The sequence below is a fragment of the Mus caroli genome, chromosome 7, assembly GCF_900094665.2.
Source record: "Mus caroli chromosome 7, CAROLI_EIJ_v1.1, whole genome shotgun sequence".
In the NCBI taxonomy this organism is placed as follows: domain Eukaryota; kingdom Metazoa; phylum Chordata; class Mammalia; order Rodentia; family Muridae; genus Mus; species Mus caroli.
The window spans coordinates 103,639,222-103,662,077 of NC_034576.1; the positions used below are offsets into that span (position 1 = coordinate 103,639,222).

At 48.8% G+C, this 22,856-nt stretch overlaps 1 protein-coding gene across 2 annotated transcripts in view; it reads right to left on the reverse strand.

Moving 5' to 3' along the window:
- P2ry6 (pyrimidinergic receptor P2Y6) overlaps positions 1-12,294 on the reverse strand; it is a 36,669-nt gene extending 24,375 nt beyond the window's left edge. The window contains exons 1-2 of one of the 2 annotated variants that reach the window (XM_029479204.1): positions 12,249-12,294; positions 7,636-7,728 (exon numbers count right to left, since the gene is read on the reverse strand). The gene's annotated coding sequence lies outside the window, so the exon portion shown is untranslated. Of the gene's footprint in view, positions 1-1,308; positions 1,481-7,635; positions 7,729-12,248 lie in introns of those variants that run through there. The other variant, XM_021168940.1, reaches the window with a different exon arrangement.
- Between the last annotated feature and the right edge of the window lie 10,562 nt (positions 12,295-22,856).

Sequence of the window (22,856 nt, forward strand, 5' to 3'; positions counted from 1 at the left end):
AGGGAGGGAGGGAGGGAGGGAGGGAGAGAGAGAGAGAGAGAGAGAGAGAGAGAGAGAGAGAGAGAGAGAGAGAGAGAAAGAAAGAAAGAGAAAAAATTTTCTCTGGGCTGGCCTTGAACTTATTACGTAGCTGAGGATGACCTTGAATTTTTGATCCTCCTGCTTTTACATCCTGAGTAGGGGCATGACAGATACTCACTGCCATGCCCAGTATCTAGAAGTGCTGAGGATCCAGCCCAGGGCTTCAGGCATGCTTTGTAACAAGCTGAGCTTCATCCCTAGCCAAATGGAGTCTCAGCAGTAGAAACTCCCACTGGCACTGGAGAGTGTGTCCAGGCACACACATGCTACACACGCTCACGAACTACACATTCACACCTTTGTCTTGCACACACATGCAGATGCACCGTGGAAGGCACAGCACTTGGTACATGCATGTAATCCCAGCACTGGGAAGGCTGCGCCAGGTACAAAGCTAGCTTTGTACGTTCCGGAGGTAGCAGTACCAAATACGGGATGTCTGCCTGCCTTTCCTCCGTCAGGGTCAGCAGAGGCAAATGTGAACAGAAACCCTCAGAAGGATTTAGCCCTGCTCCCAGATACATCCAATTACTCTGCTTTTCTTCCCCTTAACAAGCCGTGCCTGGACTCAGGGAATCGGTTTTCCCAGTGGAGTTAACCTCAGGTTACATTGTATTTTAGCATCCTTCCTGCTAGTTCCTGCCAAGGCGCCTGAGCAGCTCTGAGAGTCCCACCCAGCCCCTCCCCAAGGGACCCTCTTTACTCTCTAAAATTGACACACACACAGTTTTGGGGTTTTTTTTTGAGATAGGATCTTTCTGACCTGCAACTCACAAGAGATGCACTATGCAGAAGAGGCTAGTCTTGAACTCACAGAGATTGCCTACCTCTGCTGGGATTAAACACATTTATATGCTATATCATCTAGCATAGACAATACTCAGGCACATACTCAGCTACTCGAACTCACAGGTAAGAAGTTGAGGCCCAGAAAGGGGAAAAAATGTCTTGTTTCATTCAGAAGTCAAACTCTGACCTTTGCTTCAGTATTCCACCTTCCCACCCAAGACACAGTCAGGTTTCCATTTCCTTGCCTCCTCCACTCCAGGCCTCTGTGCCTTGTCCCCCGGTGTTGTGCAGCCTAGTTCTGGGCAGAACTTGGTAGAGGAAATGAAGAGGAAGGGAGAAGGCCCCACACCCACCCACACCTGCTCAGCCTTCTGCGCCCAGCCCGGGACTGCAATGGTGTGCACAGCGGGCAAACACCAGAGGAGGGAAGCACCTTACCTGAAAATTCCCTCTGACACAGCAACCGCCTGCAAGCCACGAGAACTGGAGCAAGCTAGACTCCCGAAGCAGCCCCTGCCACCAGGCAGTTCTTGTGCCACAGAGTGCAGGAGTCTGGGAGGTGGCAGATGAGGTAACTGGGGCTACAGGAGGGGAAGTGACACTGTCTCTCAGGCCTCAATCTGGAGATCTTGCTCAAGTGTCTGGCACAAGGCTGAGTCAGCCACTGCTGGGCTAGGAGCAAGTCACCCTTAGCTCTGCCCACTCAGCCTAGTGATGGGGACCGTCGGACCATCAGCTTAGCCTGAGGGTTCCTGGGAAGATGGAAGGAGGGAGCACTCAAGGCCCAGGGCTGGGCACAGGGAGGCTCCAAGCTACACACCAGCTTCCCTCCTGGCCTCTCTCAAGTTTGGACAGAGCCTGGTTCCTGCTCATTACTGCCACAGGGAACAATTACCCTGGTTTCTCAGCAGTGCCTGGAAGGCACATTAAGAGAGACCCAGACCCCAAAATTAAGGAATCTGTTGTCTGTGACTCCAACCATACATGTCCAGACACCACTCTCCAGGGACCAAGAATGGCTCCTCAGAAGGAGGGTGGCTTTGAAGAAGGGCAGCACAGGGGTGACTCTTCCTCCCTAACCTCCATCCATCCTGGGGCTTGGGCAGGACGAGCAGAAGGCTATGGATAGCTCTGCCTGGGTACTTGACTGGCCCGGACAGCCCCTCCTTGTCAGTTGGATTATTCCTCATTCCTTTACTAGGAGTGAGAGTGCAGAGCAAAGTCTTTGATCTGAGGTGAGAACTTTAGAGAAAAATCAAGAGAGGTGTGTTGAGCAGAGAGCTAGGGTCTCCTCAAGTGGACAGAACTAGGATTTACTAGGTCTCCATTTTCTGAACCACCTTCTGTCTCTCTCTGGAGAAGCCCACCCAGCCTGGAGGAGACCATACCTCAAGCCCTACAAGATGAAAGCAGGCAAGGAGCTAAGGCCAGGCAAGCTTCCTGGGCACTGCTTCAGTTCCGGAATGCCAATGCTTTGATTTGTGCTCTGCAGGCCAGAAGAGGAAATCCACCCTCTGACCTACCCCAGCAGAGGGGTGGCCCTGGGGCCTTTCCTGGGTTCCAAGGCAAGGCAGAGGTGTCTTGTCCCTCGGTCCTCTTCCCTGGCATGTATACATGGAAGAAAAGTCTCACAGTGGAGTTGTGGGAGGGAGCTAACACAGCTCCAGGGGCAGGAAGATAAAGATTCCCTACACAAAGCTTGCTTGGTGGTCCTAGCCTGCCCCATTCCCTAGACTCCCAACCAAGCCCATTTTTCATACTCTAAGCCCCAGAGGCAGAAGGCATTTTCCCTTGGCCCAAGGATACGATGGCACTGGTCAACTCTGCTTGAATTTGCTGTGTGACCTTAACCAGTGTCCGTCCCTCTCTGGATCTCAGTTCTCCTATCTGTAAGATGTAGTAGTAATAGCAATAGTAATAGTAGCAGCTGCAGTAGTAAGAATGACGATGATGATGATAGTAATAATAATAATAATAATAATAATAATAATAATAATAAATGAAGGCACCCACATCTTGGCGGTGCCATGAAGAATGGTCATCACAGTAACAAAAAGGCAATGTGCAAACCAAGATAACAGAGGGTGTCACACGTTCCTCACATCCTGAGACCCTGATCTCTCAGGGCCCCTGGCAGCAGGCCCATTCTCTTGATAAGAAGTAAGTGTGACTTCATAGAAAACAAAGAAGTCTCTACTCCCACCCAATAGCAGGCCACTGGCAGGAAGATCCCTCTGTCCCCGTGTAGGGAAAATCCTGAAAAGGAATACTGCAGTGGGGGAGGGGGGCCAAAGTATCCAGAGGGTCAGCTCCCAGGCGAGAGGATGTGGCAGTCAACCTGGAGGAACACTGGGCACTCACACTTGAGGGCTGGTCAGGGAGTGCGTTCACCTCTACATTGTGGGGTACAGTGCTTGTGTGCATCTGTGCCTTTGCTGTGCTGTCCACATACCTCACTCCAGGGTACCCCAGAATTCCCAGTCCACAGCAGTGTTTTCCCAGGCCCGCAATGCCAGGGCAGCCCAGATGCCATAGGAGATTTGTAAGGTGGCAGCCACCACAGGCTCCTCGACTTTCCCCAGAACAAAAGCAGTTGCATAAGAAGAGGAGGAAGGCTTAGGGGATTAAGCAGGCTCTGCCAGATCAGCCCTGGGTGTGGGCTTCTCTGGAAGGGCCAAAAGCCCCACTGTCCTCAGACCGTTAGTGGCCAAAAAGCAATGGGCACCGAGCCGCCTTCTACAATGACCTCTCTGCCTCGAGCCACCTACAATAAGTCAGACACTCCCACACGTCAGGCTACCCTGAGAGCCCTGTCCCTGGTGACCACTGCTGGATCAAGCTCATTGTCTTCCTTCTGGCCTTCCTTGGGTATATTTACCCCTTGCAGAACTGTGCTTCCTGCAGCAATAGATGAGAGCTCTCTCAGCCCACTGAGGATTGAGAAGGAGCCACTGGTAGGGATGGTCTCTTGTATATTCTAGGTCCCAAGGCCTTTATCCAATGACTCCTTGCCACCCTCAAGATGTGAGAGAGTCAACACCATTCTCCGTTCTGTCTGGAATAGGAGAGGCCTGGTTGGGCTCTGTAGGAGATGTGGTCTCCCTGGGTGTTGGTGTCACTTCAAGCTCTTGGCTAGTAAGCTGGGTGCTGTTCTCAGACTGGGGGGTAGGGGGTGCTCTGGCTGAGCCACAGAGCTCCTTCAACCCATCTCACTAGGATCCTGGGGCTGCTGTTTGCCATCTTAGGAAAGTACAGATACCCAGAAGAAGAGCAGGGAGCCCATGCCCGTGGTGTAACCCCTACTGAAGTATGCCCATCACATTCAGACTTAGTACACAGATCTACAACACACACACACACACACACACTAACATGCCTATGCACTCATGTCCAGCAGAGCCCATGCAGGGTTTAAGCTTAATTTAGCAGCAAGATGGTGCAAGGCTCTTGCAGAATCAGGAAAGAGATGGAAGGAAAGGTCCCGGTTTCTCCAAAGGCTGCTAGACTTCTGTTCCCTCACAGACAGGTCACGAGGTTTCCCATGGACACAGATCACTTAAGGCCACTAAGTAGTGTGGTGGGCTCATTCTTAGAAAGGCCCAGGTCAGACCACACAGAGAAAACTAGCAAAAGTTCTTCAGAAGATAGCTTTTGACAGAACTGCTCGGCCGCTGACTCGTGGTAACGTGCTAGGCCTGGGGAGAAAGTTCAGAGAGCAGAAGCAGCCACCACACGTCCTGACCTGAGTCAGAACCTGAGCGAGAAGCCTCATACACTGGAATGCATTTGAAATCCCAACACGGCTGCAGCGAGATGGGTGGCAAAGACAGGAGAATCACGTGGAAACTCACCAGGACAGTTACGCCTGGTGCACGCACTTTTTAGCACCAGGAGAAACAAGAGAGACCCCACTTTGAAGAGGCGGGAAGAGATATGGAGTTCAGGAAGTGGTCCTCTCACCTCTACACAGCACAGGCACATGTGTACGCACCAACATAAAAATGGATGTAAGGTTTAAAAACTCAGAAAAGTCGCTCTGCATTTTGGAGTTCAAAGGGCAGAAGGTAGGCCTGTAGGAATGCTAGAGGGACAGGGCCATTCCCAGGCAGAGGAGGCTGGCCCACTCTGCCCAACCCTCACCCTCCACTTTCTTGTATTTCAGGTCTCTCCTGCCCTCTATGCTTGGTGGGCTCTTCTGGGTGACAGTGATGACCGAGAGTATCACCATTTTTGGCGGATGTGGTGGCGCATGCCTGCAATCCCAACACTATGGAGGCTGAGGCCCATTCTGGGCTAAATATGGAGACACAAGGGCTGTACAAAGAAAGGCTGATGGTACTAGTCTACAGCTCAGTTCAGGATCCATCCAGCCTCTGGGGAATGCAGGGTGGGCATGAGGTCACAGGCACTAGTCCAAGCTCCTCTGCTCCCTTCTGGGTCTACTGGATGAACCTGGCCACAGAACAGCTCAACTTTAGTGAGCTAAAAGCGTGAACTTTGCACCTTGGGGCATCATGGGAAGCACCAGTGCAGCAGGCTGAAGCCCCACCCTAACTAATGAGAAGGCATCTCCAACATCAGAGAGAGGAGTCAGCTACCGAATACTCCAGACAGAACCAGAGCCTCCCCACCGGCTCTCCCAGGACAGAGCTTACGATGTGCCAGGAACTGTTCGTTCTGAGCCCTGAGCCGGGGCCAGTTAGCCCTCCCACACTAGCCAAGGGAGGTTCAGTGGTGTCCTTCACTGTTCTGAGCCTGACACTCTTAGAGTGCCATAGTAGCAGATCAAGATTTGAACACAACGCTTTTGACACGGCACACACCCTGCCCATTGGAGCAGTGTCTCATGATTCAAGAGGCTGAAGAGACAACAGAGAAAGGGAGAAAGCCCAAGAAGCCAGCGGACTTTCTCAGAAGAGCTATTCTTTGTGTGCTTTGATTTCTCCACTCCTCTGCCTAGCAAGAGCTGGATGGCTCAGACAATGGTCACGTGTACCACATGGTCCTGTCAGGGGCAGAAACCCAGACTAACATGGTGACCAAGCATTCGAGAAGCCAAAGTGAAAGAGAAAAAGCAGAAAGGATTTATGGCTCTTCACCGCACCTCCCCACCCCCAAGCCCCGCCACCCCAGGTAAAAAGGAGACAAATATTTGCCTGATTGGGTGGAGCCAACACTAGGATAATCCTGCTTCACGTTCTGTGTGCACTGAGGAGAGCAACATAATCAGTTACGCATTAGTGAGCTCCGGCTGCAAGAGATAGATGGAGAAAGGCAGGCAGACAGACAGACAGACAGACAGACAGACAGACAGACAGACAGACAGAATGAAAATGGGGAAGGGAAGAGGGAGGGAAAGGGAAGCAAAGAGACCAACCACCACAAGGCATACTAAAAAGACAAGGTTGTGACATTTCCTGGTCATCCGTATAAAGTCTCCCACAAGTAATACACTATCAGAGATGTTTGTGTTTGGCGAAGCTTCCATGCTCAGGGCTATTGAGGTGGGGTAGAAGTTTCTGACCTTGAGCCAAAGGACACTCTGAAGAACATCAAGAGAAAGCTGCCTTTCCAAGCTCTGTAGGTCTGCGTGTTCTATGAGGCTGCAGCCTGTCTGTCCCATGAGGATCAGAGTGCTGTTTTGGGGAGACACTGTGGCTCCCTTTCAGCTTTGCCTTAGGCAAGGGAGGACTCCAGAGCACAGAGGCTTTTTGGGAACAAGGCTGTTGAGTGGACTATGGGATGGAAGGGCTTTTCTCCTCCTGTCTGAGGTCCTGGGGTTGGGGGTGGAGTCCCTGGCCACTGAGGCAGGAATGATAGGGTGAGGGGCACCCGCATGGCATTGAATTGGAGTTAAGGGAAGAACTAAAGGACGCACAAGAGCTTCAGGGGCCTCTGAGTGGAGTCCGGGGGCTAGAACTGTTCTTTCTTCTTTGGGGTTCTCTTTTGGTGTCCTTACTTTCTAGCCCTCTGGTGAGGTCAGCGTCAGCTGTGACAAATGGAGAGGGGGCCATGGGGAGAGGCAGTCAAGACTTCCAGGGAGAGGGCCTTGTCCTGTGGAGTCTTTGACATAATCCAGAAGGGACCCCTGAGCTGGCCCTGAAACCACACCATTCTTGCCGCAGGGCACAGCAGAAAGTGAGGAAGACCGGGTATCAGACACACTTGGAAAGGTGGGAAGGGTTTCCTGGGGGGGAGGGACTGTGTGGTGACTGGAATAGCTTGAGCAGCAGCCAGTAGCCCAGTGACCCCTGTGAAGAAGAGAAAGGGCAGTGGGTTTGTGCTGGAGAAGCCACTGTGCCAGATGTGGGCAGAGTAAAAACAGCTTAAGAGAAAAGACTGGGGAGGACTCCAGAACTGGAACAGTGCCGTCAGGGTAGAGATTAGAGAACTGATGGAGAGTTAGCCGTTGGGTTCCATGACTGGATGGGGAAGATGAGGAAGCAGGGAATGAAGACAGAATCCAGGATTTGTCTGTCAGCTCCATACTGCCGGAGCAGACCGTGGGAACCTTGGCTTGAGCCCAGCTCTCCCTTCTCATCTATCTCTTCACTGCTTGGACCTAGGCCACGCCCACCCTCAACCTTCCTCCCAGGTGTGGGACTCAGGACTCCCTCCACTCATTTACCAGCTTTAGAGGGTCCTTGTCTGCTTGCCTGGACTGACCCTGAAGCTATAGGTCCTCTTTCAGTCTGAAGATTCAGGCAATGCCTGGGGGTTCGGGGGGGGGGGAGGTTGGGAGGAGGGGAGACAACCAGCCCTCACCTGATCCCTCAGCGGCTCCTATGTTCTCCTGGAGGACAGACCAGCCACCGGCTGTCAGCATTAGAACTGAGATCAAGTTCTCTGTGGGTGGACCTGGGAGAGGAGGGAGATGACCTGAGTTGTTTTTGCTTCTACTCATCAGATAACTCATTCACATACTCCCGGGCTGATACTCAGCTACTGCCTGAGGAATGCCCCGAACAATGGCATTCTGCTACTACACAGACGTCTGGAAAGAGGCACATGAGCAATTTTAGTACTGCTTGCCAGGTTTTCAGTCCAGGAGAGGGGACCGGACAGACTATAAAAGCCACACAGCTATAGCCCAGCTGCGCATGCGCACTCCTGCAGCGCCACTATTGTCTACCAAAGGCTGCCGGAGGAGGCAGGTATGTCTCAGAGAGAACAGGCTGGACTTTGGGGTTCCCTCTGATGTGTTCTTCCCTGTCTTTCTCCCAATGGCACTCAGAGATACCCAATGTCTCCACTGCTCTTTCATCCTGAGCAATATCCAAATGTTCTCCTCCACTGAGTTCAATCGTCCCTGAGAGTCACACCTACTCTGACCACCTCCACTGGCTGTGTGTGTGTTGGGAGGGGGCGGCCCTGAGCTCACATGACCTTGTCATTCCTGGGAGCATGGCACTTGACCACCCTTCTTCCAGTCTAGCTGGAGGGGAAGCGACCTTTCTTGGGTTTCTCCAATATTTCGACTAAACCAACTTCTGAGGCTTCTTCCTCGGTAGCTTGTAAATGTCAGATTGCCAAAGTGGGAGGCAGGGAGGTGTTGGGGTGCAGAATCCTAGAGCATCAGGGTGGGTGGGGATCAGGACAGGTTACTGCCAAGAGAATAGAAAATTGGTGCTTGGCTTACAGACATTTAGAATGTTTGGATAATCTTAGATTACTAGGGTAATTATGCCGAATCCCTGAGGGGAGGGCGCAGAGATATTCTAAGAGACACTTATACATAGCTGGGAGTGGCGGCACACTCCTATAATCCCAGCACAAAGGCAGAAGCAGGTGGAGCTCTGTGAGCTTGAGGACAGCCTAGTCTACATGGTGAGTTCCAGGCTAGCTAAGGCGACATAGTGGATACCATCTTAGAGAAACCAAAACAACAATCGAAAGACACGCCGCTCTGCCTCTTCCTGCGGTTATGAGGTCTCTACCTTTTCTTCACTTACAGAAATTAATATGTTTCACAGGCCTATGGGAAGACTTGGAAAATGGTTCTACTCACTGTTGAAGAACAGAGCCAGCAACCAAGGATGCTCCCAGGCCCCAAATAGGTGGGGTTCTTACCCCTCACAGTTTCCCTGGGGGTATTTCCTCTTAGAGCTGAGTCTGAGGCTCAACTGGTAGAGTGCTTGTTCCGCACATGTGAAGCCCAGGGTTCAGTCACCAGCACTGCATAGCCTGAGCATGGTGCTCCGTGATGGATTCCTGCTCTCAGGGGGTGGAGGAGTTCCAGATTGTCCTAACTACACGGAGAAGGCATAGCCAACCTGGGCTACCTGAGACTATGAAAACAAAAGGGGAGGGGCAGATCTTGCAGGTCACAGTGGTCCATGCACTCTGTAATCCCAGCATTGGTGTGGGGGAGGCAGGAGGATCAGGAGGTCAAGGCTCATTATTCTCTACTAAAGAATAATAGGCCAGGTCAGCCTAAACTATGCAAGATCCTGGCTCAAGCCCCCATATCCTGAAAACCAAAAGAAAACAAAAATGGGGGATTTTTTTTTGTTTTGTTTTTTTGAGACAGGGTTTCTCTGTATAGCACTGGCTGTCCTGGAACTCACTTTGTAGACCAGGTTGACCTCAAACTCAGAAATCTGCCTGCCTCTGCCTCCCGAGTGCTGAGCTTAAAGGTGTGCGCCACCATGCCCGGAAAAATGGGGGATTTTTAAGATTGTTTTCTTCCTCTGGGTTTGAATGAAAAATCTTTGTATAAGGGAAAATGGGGGCAATCACAGGCCAGGTCACCTGCGGCTCTGGAAAAGATCCGTTAACCTGTCTCACAGCTAAATTTACATGTGTCCTTACTTTTGTGCCTTTTCTTTGAGACAGGATCTTTCTATGTAGTGCTTGTTATTCCAGAGCTCACTATGTAGACCAGGTTGGCCTTGAATTCACTGTTATCCTCCTGCTTCAGCTGGGAGGAAAGTGTTGTGCCACACCTGGCCTTCTTGTGTCTTTCTGTAAATTCTAAGATAGCCTTAAGCGTGTTGGGATAGAAATTAGACCTTCATTCCCCATGGTTTGGCCAAATTGTTAATAAATCCGTTTTCCTTTATAAATTTCTGCTTCTCGGTTTCTTTTGAAATATAAGAAATTAGAGGTAGTGAGTTTATGGATGTAAGCACTCAGTAACACTAGGACTCGAACCATAAGCAAGTAAGCCCAGAATTACAGGTTAAAGGAAAGCGGGCCAGAAGTGCTGCCATCATCACTGAGTCCCACCTTCTAGCAGCATCCCTGGATGCTCAGAAAGTTAAGTTTGTCAGGGCCACACCTGCTGCTCAGCAGGTCTCTGTCATTCAAACCCTGTGGAATAGCTCATGGGGCCTCTCGAAGAGAAGTAGTCCCTGCCTGGTGACAGTGTACCATAGAGACAGTGGCTGGTCTTGCTTCTGCCTGGACTTTCCAGCAGCCCTTCAGAGCACCCTGCCCCAGGAGATATTTTTTCATGCCCTCCCAAATATTTCCACAGCTCTCAACGCTGCCTTTTAAGTCTCCTTGTCCTCCAAGGCCTCTGGGCACCATCACCAAACTAGCTCTATGAAGTCAGCAGGAATAGGGGCTCTTACGCTGCCAACACAAATGTTTTAGCCCAGGAAATAAAGACTAGCCCAAGGGGTTTCCTGGCCCATGTGGACCAGTTGCTCAATTGTGATCTCACAGCCTGGCCCCCCAGCTCCCAGGAACTGCTTTGGATCAAGGATCAAACATCTACATCTTGCTCATCCCAGCTTTCCTTGTTCTAGGCAGAAGGATGCCAGCTTCTCCCCCTCCCAATTCCCAAGCTTACCCCTGGAGTGCATGGGCCTTCTGTCTGTCACTTACAATGGTTCTCAGAATGGAAAGGCACCCATCTAAGCCCTAGGTTGCTCTCATTTTCCTTCAGCATCTCTCCCACGCTCCATCCCTAGCCTATCTCAGCCTGTGACTTGCCAGGAGACAGGAAGTCACTGAGAAAGCAGCTGAGATGACAATTTGGGACAAAAATGGCACTCCACAGTTGCTCAAATTGGAGGGCTCTGAGGTGTTCACCCCTCCAGAACCATTGACTGTGAGAAGTGAGTTCCTGGAGGTGTGTGGGGACCTAGTCATGTAGGGACCTCTATTACTGTCATCATGTTCTGACACCACCTGTGTTTTAATGTGTCAGGTATTGTGCAAACACTTTATATACAGAAAGTGAGCCAGTTCTCACGGGAACTCTACAGGGCAACTACTACTAATATCTCTATTCTATAAGGAAAAGAACTGAGGCGCCAAGGGGCATGCTTATGCCCACCCCCATTCCTGCAAGAACTGAGGTCCGAAACAGGCTGGAATGATAAGGACCCCTTGGCCATCCTAGACTGCTATTGGAAGCTCCTTTGCTATGACCCTTCAGGGTCCCGTGGGTCCAGGTCCAGGTCTTTCCTCCCTTGCACTGAAAGTGACACCCTCCTGTAGCACACACCATATATACCTAACTGGGAAGCCACTTGCTTCAGCCCTTCCCAGTCAGTTGGGGGTGGGGTGCTGGAGGGCTCCCATCACTGGATAAACACAGTGGACTGCCAAGCCTAAGTCCGCCCTGGAGATGAAGACTTTGCAGACCAAGGCTTTCACAGGAAAACAAACGCAGAAACAGTTGCAAGAAGTCCATAGGAACTTTGGAGAAAAAGGATGAGGTTTCAGAGAAGTGTCTCTGGCTTATCGGAGGGGGGTAGGAGATGGAAGGGTCAGGGAGCCTGGCTTCTGACACTCTTCCTCCTCTACATCCAGGGTGAGCGAGCTTGCACTCTCCCAAAGCCTGGATACTAAAGAGTCATCTGTGATTTCCGAAAAACTTTCAGCAGCCACTAGCAGTGATTCTAGTGTTTTGGGAGATGGATGGAGGCAGGATCATCAGGAGTTCAGGACCACTCTGGGCTACACAGACCTCAGTTCTGGGAGAGGAAGGGGAGGGCAGGAAAAGAAGAGGAGGGAGGCTTTCAGTGGTACCAACACACAGATACTGGTCGCCTTCCATCATCTGGCTCAGCACCAAGCAATGGTGGCCCCTGTACCCGACAAAGCAGACACCTCACAGCCCCCCACCGAGCACAGGTAGTGCACACTTGTGGTGCACCAGTACCCACCCTGTGGAACCTGTATGCATTCCATGGCAAAGTCACTGTAGCACACAGGCACGCTCACACCATCTGTACACAGTAATCCCAGTACTCGCCGGCTCCAAGGGATTGTTTCCCTATCCACCCCGGGGGGTGGGGGTTGGGGGAACCAGGAGTCTACCGTCGACAGGCCGGTCCTGCATTCCCTGTACCCGCGCCCAAACTTCCAGTCTCTTTGGTCCCCTCCACCGCCACTGCCGTGTCCCGCCCTTCCTGTGCCCTCACCTGCGCTGCGCAGCACCAGCCCGCGTGGGTCCCGAGTCAAGGCTGCGGCTCTGGGAAGCGAACCCTCCACTTAAATGAAGAATCGTGGGTGGTGCTTCAGCTCTGGTCCCAAGAGTACTAGGCTTCTTGCGGTACTAAGCAGTATGACCGGGGAGCGGCGGTGGCCCGGTGGCCTTGGCACCCAGCGTTGGAGTCCCGCCCAGCCTGGATAGGGCTGGGCTGCCTGCCCTTGGTGGGACAAGGAGGCGGTGATAGATTGTTAAACACGCCACTCCGCGGGCTGCAGAGGACGACTCCGAGGGTGGGGGCATGCCACTAGATTGAATCCTGGATCCCCTAGCTACTCCAGCACTTCCCTGGCCTCAGTTTCCCTCTTTACAGGTTTCTCTGTCTCTGTCTCTTTCTCTTTCCTTCCCCCTCCCATTCCTTCTTTCTCCCGCTCCCTCCCCTCTCTGTGGTGTGTGTGTGTGTGTGTGTGTGTGTGTGTGTGAGAGAGAGAGAGAGAGAGAGAGAGAGAGAAGGGTTAGTATAATTTGCAATTATCCACTATGTATCAGGGGCTTCCATTTTATCATTTACTTCTTTGTCTATCTGTATTTTGAGACAGGGTCTCAGGCGTCCCTGGCTGACCTCAAACTTGATCTGTCCCCAAGAACCCCTGATCCTCTTGCCTCCACATTCTACCTCCTGGGATTACATCAGGATCCAACCCAGGACCTTGTGCATGCTAGTCAGTCTACCCGCAGAGCTACGTCCTCAGTCCCAGGGCAGTTATTTTAGTGCCTTTAATTCTCAAAGCAATTCCAGAAGTACCATGGCCCCTATTTAAAAGTGGGAAGGCTGAGACAGAAGTGAAGTGACTTACCCAGTGTCACATGGCTTGTAAGTGGCAGACCTGAGACTTGACTCCAGAGCCTGAGAGCAGGTTTGTGACATTTTCTACACCATAAGCAGCTGCTTCCTGGTGCTCAGAACAGCCAGGACTTTGGAGTTACCGATCCATTTTATAGACTGTGAAACAGAAGCCCCGAGACTGTAGCTTGTTCAGGGCCGGCCAGCTGGTGACTGAGCCTCAGACTAACAGCAGGAATTGTGTTTGGAGGGATGCTGAAGATGGGGGCTGTCAGCCCAGCAGAACAGGACAGTGTCTGACAGAGAACAGGTGCTCCTCCTGAGTGTCTGTGTTCCTCCTGAGGGTCACTGGCCTTCCTTCTCGTCTTCCTTCCTGACTCTGAAGATCTGGCTAGGGGGAAAGGGCCCTCCAGTCTCTGACCTGGAGTCCAAGCAGAGTCATCAGGGGTTGAAATGCTTGAGAATCTCCTGTAAGGACAAAGTATGGTAATGGGTGTACACTGCAGTATAAAGTACAGTAATGTAGTAACTGACTATAGTACACACTATATACTGTATATTACATATAGTGCACACTGTAGTATAAAGTACAGTAATGTGGTAACTGACTATAGTACACACTATATACTGTATATTACATATAGTGCATGCTGTAGTATAAAGTACAGTAATGTAGTAACTGACTATAGTACACACTATATACTGCTCACTACGTATAGTGTACACTGTAGCATACACTGCAGCACTGTAGTAGCCACTGTACGCTGTAGCATACGCTATAGTAGTTAGTGTGTATTATAGTAACTTGCTTTGCACTGATGCAGCTCCTAAGCACAGGATACCAAGGACTGATATTTAAATTTAAATAGGCTGAGGATTGGCAGGCAGCTCAGTAGTAGAACATTTGCCTAGCAGGTTCATCTCCAGAACAGAGAGAGAGAGAGAGAGAGAGAGAGAGAGTACCGTATCGGACTACAGTATAACTTTATAATATGAAGAAATGATGATTACTAATACTTTAATACTAATACTAAAGAATTGTAACAATATTCGGAAAAATTAATTGAGACTTTGACATAATTTGATAAAAACGATGTCATTTTAGGTCACTGAGATGGTTTCCTGGGTAGAGGCTGACAACAATGTGTGGGATGACTTGCGTTCCATCCTAGAGACCCACATGGTAGGAGGAGAGGACACATTCTCACATTGTCCTCTGGCCTTCGAAAGAATGTCTGTGGTGACGTGAGTGCCCCCTTCCCACAAATGATAAATAATAAATAAAGTGAAAACAATTCTAACTAAAAATAAACAAATGTAGCCGGGCGTGGTGGCGCACGCCTTTGATCCCAGCACTCGGGAGGCAGAGGCAGGTGGATTTCTGAGTTCGAGGCCAGCCTGGTCTACAAAGTGAGTTCCAGGACAGCCAGGGCTATCAGAGAAACCCTGTCTCGAAAAACCAAAAAAAAAAAAAAAAAAAAAAACAAAAAAAACAAATGTATAATAAAAAACAATAAAGGAATAGACTATATCCTAGTGTTAAAGGGTGGCTATATACATATATACACAGACGATAGAATATTATGCTACACACCAAAGTGAATGAACAAGAACAACACACCAAAAAGCCTAAAATCACACAAGTACAGCATGACATAAAAAGTATGTACATATGTACAGAAGAGTCCACACAGTATGCTATTATGCACAGAATGTTTAAATATGCAACATAAGGCCTGGCGTGGTGGCACGGACCTTTAATCCCAGGGGAGAGAGGGAGGTCACTTTGAGTTCAGGACCACCCTGTTCTACATAGTTCCAGGCCAGACAGGACTCCACAGTGAAACATTGTCTCAAAATAAACATATAAATAAACAAACAAACAAAATCAAAACATACCAAATAATACACTCATACAGAAAACATGTAAGGACATGACTAGGCATGACCAATAGGGAACGAGATGGCGGGACAGGAGGATCTTCATGAGACTGAGGCTTTTTCTCTGAACTTTCCAACTCTGTGAGGATGAAGAGGATGGATGGGGCTCGCATAAAGAAGGAGGCCTCTCCTAATCAGGACTTCTCGGTCCCCACCACCCCAGACATTGTGAGGATCCCCCTCAGGGCTTGAAATGCCCCACTGTTGGCCTCTGCCATGTCCCTATCACTCTGGTCCAATGCCTCCGCTCTCTGGGCAGCCACTGTGTCTGTGATTTATGAGTCTTTCCCCCCACACTTGGCCCAGTACTCTGTAGACGTCTGAGCGAAGGCATGAACATGGATTCTTTGGAGGTTTGGGCTGTGGTCGTCATTCACTTATTCACCAATGCCTGTGATATACCCCTGCCTATGTAAGGTGGAAGTCCATGGCTGACGGCCCCTATAAGAGCCCAGTGCCGTGGTGAGTATACTAGGACATGGTGGGTAGTGGTACAGAGACATGCACAGAGGCACAGGAGACCCCCAGCCTGGTGGCAGGGACAACAGGATTCCGGGGCTCAAGAGTATCTTCAGCTGAGTATTCAGAATGACTAGGGCTCTCTGGGCAGAGGCAGGGGACTTGTTTTTGGGGAGAGGGCAGCAAGCAACCGACCTGGGGTGGGGTTGAGCATAATGAATTCTGGGAACCCTGAGGCAGAGATTCAAGGACAAGTGGTTTATTTGGGAGGTGATCCAGGGGAAGGAAGGAAGCCGACAGAGGGTGGTGACCAAGCAGAATCCTGCTGGAGATCAGTGCTCTTGGGAATCTCTGGGATGGAGAGTTACTCAGAATATGTCTCTGCTGTCCCTTCACAATGGACATCGCCCTCCATTGAGGGCAGGAAAGCTGAAACATTTGTCTACCAATGCAGGCTGGTACAAGTGGCATTGATCCTAGAATCTATGTGCTACAAAAACCAGTGACCATCACTGGGCAGAGGCTGACCTGATCTCTCCCATTGAGAAGCTAGGTAGGAAATGGGTGTAGAAGTGTACAGCTGACCCCATAGCAGGAGCTTCCTTCCTTCCCTCCCTCCCTCCCTCCCTCCCTCCCTCCCTCCCTCCCTCCCTCCCTCCTTCCTTCCTTCCTTCCTTCCTTCCTTCCTTCCTTCCTTCCTTCCTTCCTTCCTTCCTTCCTTCCTTCCTTCCTTCCTTCCTTCTTTCTTTTTGAAACAGTGTGGCCCTGGAAGACTGGCCTGAAACTTCTTGTATATAAGGGGGTGTTGGTAGGGTTGAAGTCACTGCCTTTTACTGCCTCTCAAGTTCTGGAATTAAAGGGTGTGGGCTACAATGCTTAGCCCCAACCCTTCCTTGCCTGGTTGACCCACTGTCCCCACACTCTCCTGGGTCTGCTGAGTGTCACCCCAATTTCTATGGAGGCTGAGCTCCAATTGTCATACATGGTCACCCTGAATCTCAGTGAGCAGTTGGACCCCAGCACTTACCTCAAGGCAGAGCTGACTGATTGGGAGCTCACTGTGTGCTCCTAGGCTGGGCGAGGTGCCTTCTGTTGCCTTTGGAATGGAGGGGTGAGTTGAAGGTGGGAGAAGAGATGCCCAGGGTTGAGACTGAGGAGTGCAGCCAGCAAGGTAAGAGGATAAAGAGAATAGCTGTTTGGAGGCTCTGTTACTGAGGCTCAGTGAGTGGCCTTGGTGGGGGAGATTGGCAGGAGCTAACCCAGGAGTCAGGCCCCAGCCCTTGAGGCCCCCAGGAGAGGCCAGGAGCCCTCCCTCAAACTATGTCTGGCAGTGAACTTACTTCCTCCTCCTCCCAGCCCCAGTCAGCCCTCTGCCTCAGAGCCTAGAGAGGCTGGCCAGAGCAGCTGGCAGGCACCCAGCAAGACGTGCTGCTGGACAGACTATGTCTGGCATTTCCAGAAACTCCTGAGTCTTTCCCTAGCCTGTCATTCCCAGACTTAGGGTACTGTGCTTTCAAAAACAGGCATGTTCCCAGCATCCCACCTCCCATCCGTGGGCCCCAAGATGGCTCCTATTTTCCCTGTAGTCCAACAGCCTTTGTCCTACTGGGAGACCCCTCCTAGAAGTTGTCCCCTTCACAGTCTCACTGAGTCCCAGCTGCCCACACAGTTGATACAGAGCTCTGTAACTTGATAAAAGTGGATGTAAGACCCTCACATCCCGTGCCCACCAGCGCTCCTCTCTTTTTTAAGTTGCCACATTTCTTTGGGAACATTAAAGGAGAGAGCAAGAGACCTTGGTAAAAGAGGGGACAGCTCACAGACACCTGGTGACAAAGCTGTTGGTGGTCTTGTGACCTCTGCAGCATTCTTGGTGGCCTGGACTGGAGAGCCACTGAGAGCACAAACACAGAATCAACATTGGGAACAAGAAGCTGAGATTGAGCTGGGTGTAGTGAAGTGTAATCCCAGCACTAGAGACTTAGAGGTAGGAGGATCAGGAGTTCAAGACCATCCTCAGCTATACAGTGATTTTAAGGGTAGCTTGGGATTCACTGGATTTTTGTCTGTCTGTATAACTAACTAACTAACTAACTAACTAACTAACTAACTAACTTATTAACTTTGCCAGAGAGCGTCTCAGAAAAGCTTTGAAACATCTGAAATTCAATTGTATATTTTCATTTAAAGAAAATTTAGGTACATAGTAAAGAAAAGTTGTTTTCAATCACTTCGGCTCTGTAAGTAAGAGCATTGTATCAACAGGTTGTGAACCTAAAGTCTACCTGCAGGGGACCAGGGACACAAATCTCCCAGTAGAGCCAGGAAGGCTATTTTGTGTCAGTCTAGAAAGATTCCAGAAAAGTTCTGGATGGATGTGGCGATGGCACTTTTTTCTTTTTAACATTTATTTTCATTTTCATTTTAAGTATACGAGTGCTATCTGTGTGTATGTCTGTGCCCACAGAATCCAGAAGAGGGCAGAGGATCCTCTGGATCTGTAGGGGTTGGAAATGGAACCTGGCTCCTCTGAAACAACAGTCAGTGCTCTTCACTACTGAGCCATCTCCCTAGCCTGGGAGGCAGAGGCAGGGGAATCAGGGCTTGGAGGTCACCTGATGGATGACCTCTGGGCTCTGCAGTTGAATGCAAGGATGTACTAATTACTTTTCTGTTGTTGTAATAAAATACCATGAGCAAGGCAATTTATGGAAGAAAGAGGGTTGTTTGTTTGTTTGTTTTTTGTTTGTTTGTCTTGCTTCCAGTTCTGGAGGGATAAGAGCCCAACATGGTAGGGAGATGTGGGAGCAAGTGGCAGACATGGTGGCAGAAGCTGAGTTAGAGAACAAACTGAACCCTCAAAGCCTGGCTCCAGAGATGTGTCTTCTCAAGCAAGTCAGAATCTCCCTATAACCTTCCAAACAATGCCATTGACTGGGTACCAAGTTCTCAAATGCCTGACATTTCTCATTCAGATCACCGCAGTGTGTGTGTGTGTGTGTGTGTGTGTGTGTGTGTGTATCTATATACCACACCATATGTGCTAGCTAGTTTTGTGTGAATGTGACACACACTAGAGACGTATTAGGGAAGAGAGCATCTCATCTGAGAAAATGCCCTCATAAGATTGACCTGTAGGCAAATCTGTGGTGCATTTTTATGATGTGGAAGGATCCAGGCCATTATGAGCAGGGCCACCAACCCAGGGGTGGTGCTATATAAAAGTACTATAAAACAGCCATATTTGCAAGCCATGAGGAACAAGCCAGTGAGCAGCACTCTTCTTTGGTGTCTGCTTCAGTTTCTGCCTCCAGGTCCTGCCCTGCCTTCCCCTCATGATGGACAGTGGGCTGGAGGGAGTGATGAACCCTTTCCTCTATGGGTTGCTGTTGGGCTTAGTCTTTATCACAGCAATAGAAAGTAAACTAAGACTCCATACACACACACGTATACACACACACACACACCATGCACATACACACACATATACAACACACATATACACATACCCTATACACATACACAACACACACATAGCACACACATATACAACACACATAGATATACACACATGCATACCATATACACACAATATATACTCACATGCCACACACACACACACACCACACATATACTCACAGATACACACATACACAACACACTCACATATACAACACACACACATCATACACACATGAGATGCATATACACACCACATGTACACACACACCTTTATGAAATAAAAACACAAAATAAATGATTGTTGGATATGGTGGTTCATGCTTGTAACCTCAACACTGAGGAGGCAGACACAGGAGAATCAGTACCTTAAGGTCAGCCTGGGAAACATAAGACACCGTGAATAATAATGAGAAAACAACAGCTTTTATTATCAATATATTATATTGTGTTACTATAATACTATTATCTATTTATTTTGACAATAAATAAAATAATCTAAATAAACAGCTTACTGTTTTATATATAAATAATGTTGTTTTATATATAATACTTTCCTATTTTATATATAATTTATATATACAATATTATGTTTTATATATACTGTATTATACATAAAATAGTAATATATTACATGAAAATATATAATGTTATATATTTATATATAATATATATACATGTGTATGTTGTGTGTGTGTATGTATGGTGTGCATGTGTTATATTCTATGTCTAATAATAATAATTATTATATGTATTATTAGTATTAAGTATACTCAAGAGGCCATAGCAGAAGAATTGCCTTGAGTGTGAGGCCAGCCAGGTCTACATAGTGAGTTCTAGTCTCGTGTGGGCTATACAGTAAGATCCTATCTCAGGAAAAAACCAAATGACTCATCTTTTGAGCCTGCCCACACCAGTGCTCTTACTTTCTTCCTGAAAGTTTTATCTTTCTAGGTTGGGTGGTGGTGGTGGTGGTGGTGGTGGTGGTGGTGGTGGTGGTGGTGGTGGAGAACACCTTTAATCCCAGCACTTGGGAGGCAGAGACAGAGAAGCAGGCAGATCTCTGAGTTTCAGGCCAGCCTGGTCTACAGAGTGAGTTCCAGGACAGCCAGGGCTACACAGAGAAAACCTGTCTTGAAAAACAAAACAAGACAAAATAAAACAAGCAAACAAAACAAACAAAGAAAAAGTTTATCTTCTTTTAACCGTCATGCTTAAAATCTGTGCTAAGGGTTGGCAGATGGCTCAGGGGTAAAGGTGTCTGCCCTGTGCACCTGGAAACCTGAAGCTCCCCTCATATAAAGGTGTGAGAGAGAGAGAGAGAGAGAGAGGTCTTCATTCATAGCTATCCTCTGACAGCTTTACACACCCTGCCCTCAACAATTAATGAAATCTGTTAAAATGCCTTATAATAAATTCCAACTATGCTTCATTAAACAAACAAACAAAATCCCAAAGATCTGGGGCTATAACTGAGTTAGTAGAGCATTTGCCTACCTTGCACGAATTTCTGGGTCAAGCCCTGAGACCACAGGCTTCATGATGCTATCTGCAGTTCCAGTCCTTGGGAAGCAGAGGGAGGAAGACCACAGGTTCAGCATCCTCTTGTGCTACATAGGCCAGCTGGGATACAAGATGCCCCATCTCACAATGAAAAATAGACAAAGAATCAGAAACCTAGGCCTTTCTCATCACCTTTTGCTCTAATGTACTTCTAATAGGAGAAATATTAGGCCTCTTCCTTCTAATTCCCTTTGCAGAAAGATGTGCTTGTATGCTAGCAAATCAAAAACTGTACTGTGTGGTTTTGTTTGTTTTTATTTAAACATTTAATTTGTTTGCTTAAGACAGGGTCTTGTTATATACCCCAAGTAGGTTTCAGATTCACATTGTAGCCCAAGCTAACCTTGAACTTCTAATCCTCCCGTCTCAGCCTCCCAAATGCTATGGTAACAGAGGCTCTAAGGCCTCTCTCTTTGCTTTTGGGTGAAATCATGAGTTTCTCTGTACATTATCATATCCTACTGACCATTGTGAAAAACTAGGAGAGTGTCTGGAGAGACGGCTCAGCTGTTGAGAATGCTTGTTGCTCTTGCAGAGGACCCAAGTTTGGTTCCCATCCCCTGTGTCTGGTGGTTCACACTGCCTGTCACTCCCAATCAGGATCCAATGCCCTTTCTGTGTGAAAATGACAAAAGAAAGAAAGATATGGTCTGGGTGGTGGCAGTGCATGACTTTAATCCCAGCACTTGGAGGCAGAGGCAGGCAGATCTCAGAGTTTAAGGCCAGCCTGGTCTACAGAGTGAGCTCTAAAGGCAGCCAGGGCTACACAGAGAAACCCTGTCTCAAAAAAACAAAACAAAACAGAAGAAGGAGGAGGAAGAGGAGGAGGAGGAGGAGGAAGAGGAGGAGGAGGATATGCCTCACTTGATTTAAGCATTACATAGTATATACAGTGCATTAAAATTATTACATGATAGCCGGGCGTGGTGGCGCACGCCTTTAATCCCAGCACTTGGGAGGCAGAGGCAGGTGGATTTCTGAGTTCGAGGCCAGCCTGGTCTACAGAGTGAGTTCCAGGACAGCCAGGGCTACACAGAGAAACCCTGTTTCGAAAAACCAAAAAAAAAATATTACATGATATATAAATATCATGTAATTTATATATATATATATAAAAACTATATATATATATATATACATATATATATATATACACACACACATATATATATATGTATGTATATGTGCGTGTATTGGTTTTTTGAGAAAGCAATCTATATAATTTTATGTTCACAGGGAAAGAGAATTATGATCAGTTGGTCTGTGTCTGTCTCAGTCCACTGTGGGTCTTACCTTTAAAATTTTTTTAACTTAATTTATTTCAGAGCTGAAGACTGACTGCAGCCCACATGCTTGCTAGGCACTCTCTCACTAAGCTGAGTCCCCAGTCCCTAAAGATGTTTATTTTCGTGTGTGTGTGTGTGTGTGTGTGTGTGTGTGTGTGTGTGCATGCGCGCGTGCTATTTCACGAGGAGGCCACAGGAGACCATCACTTTCCATCTATTCTACTTGGCCTTATTTCCTTAATACTGTGTCTCTCACTGCATCTGGATCTAGGCTGGCACCAGCAAGCCAGTGATCCCACTGGCTCCATGTCCCACAGAGCTGGGGTTACAGATGCATGTTTCTCAAGGGCAGGTCCTTGGGCTTGTGTAGCAGGCATTCTTAACCACTGAGCCATCTAGTTACAAGCATTAGTTATGATTTACTTATCCTTCCCTTTGTCTTTAGACTATGTCTCCCTTAGGAAATTATTAACTCTAGAAAAAATAAAAAGTTCTACAAGAAAGAGAATGTAGTCACCGGACGCTGTAAGATGTGGCTGGGAACAGTACTTTCAACATCATAAAACTGTGATCAACAGTTAACTGCAACGCCCACCCCCCGCCGCCGCAGGAGGGCAGGGTAGAGGGGAGGGGAGGGGCCTGCAGACAAAAGCTGGCAGGGTGGGGCTGGGGGTGGAAAGCCAGTGCCCGGATGGCAGGGTGCTGAGTGCAGAGCGCTCTGCCCCCCTCAGGGACACCGCTCAGCTGCTCTCATTTCTCTGGCCAAGACGGAGGCCCATTTCCTAGTCTACTTAATAACGGGCAAATAATCTGGCGTCTGCTCAGCTCAGTCCATGGTCTTGGAACAAATGGACCCAATTAAAAGGCCATCATAAGGGAGTTCAGGGAAAGAGGAAAAAGTCATTGATCAAATCAACTCCCAGCTGCCCTGGGACTGGCTTGTGAGTGGAAATAATAAGAGACCTTCCTTCCCCTCACTGTGTTTCGTCCTCTCTCAAACCCGGAGGCCTTCTCACTGTTTGGGTCCCTCCTCACGCCCCCCAACCCC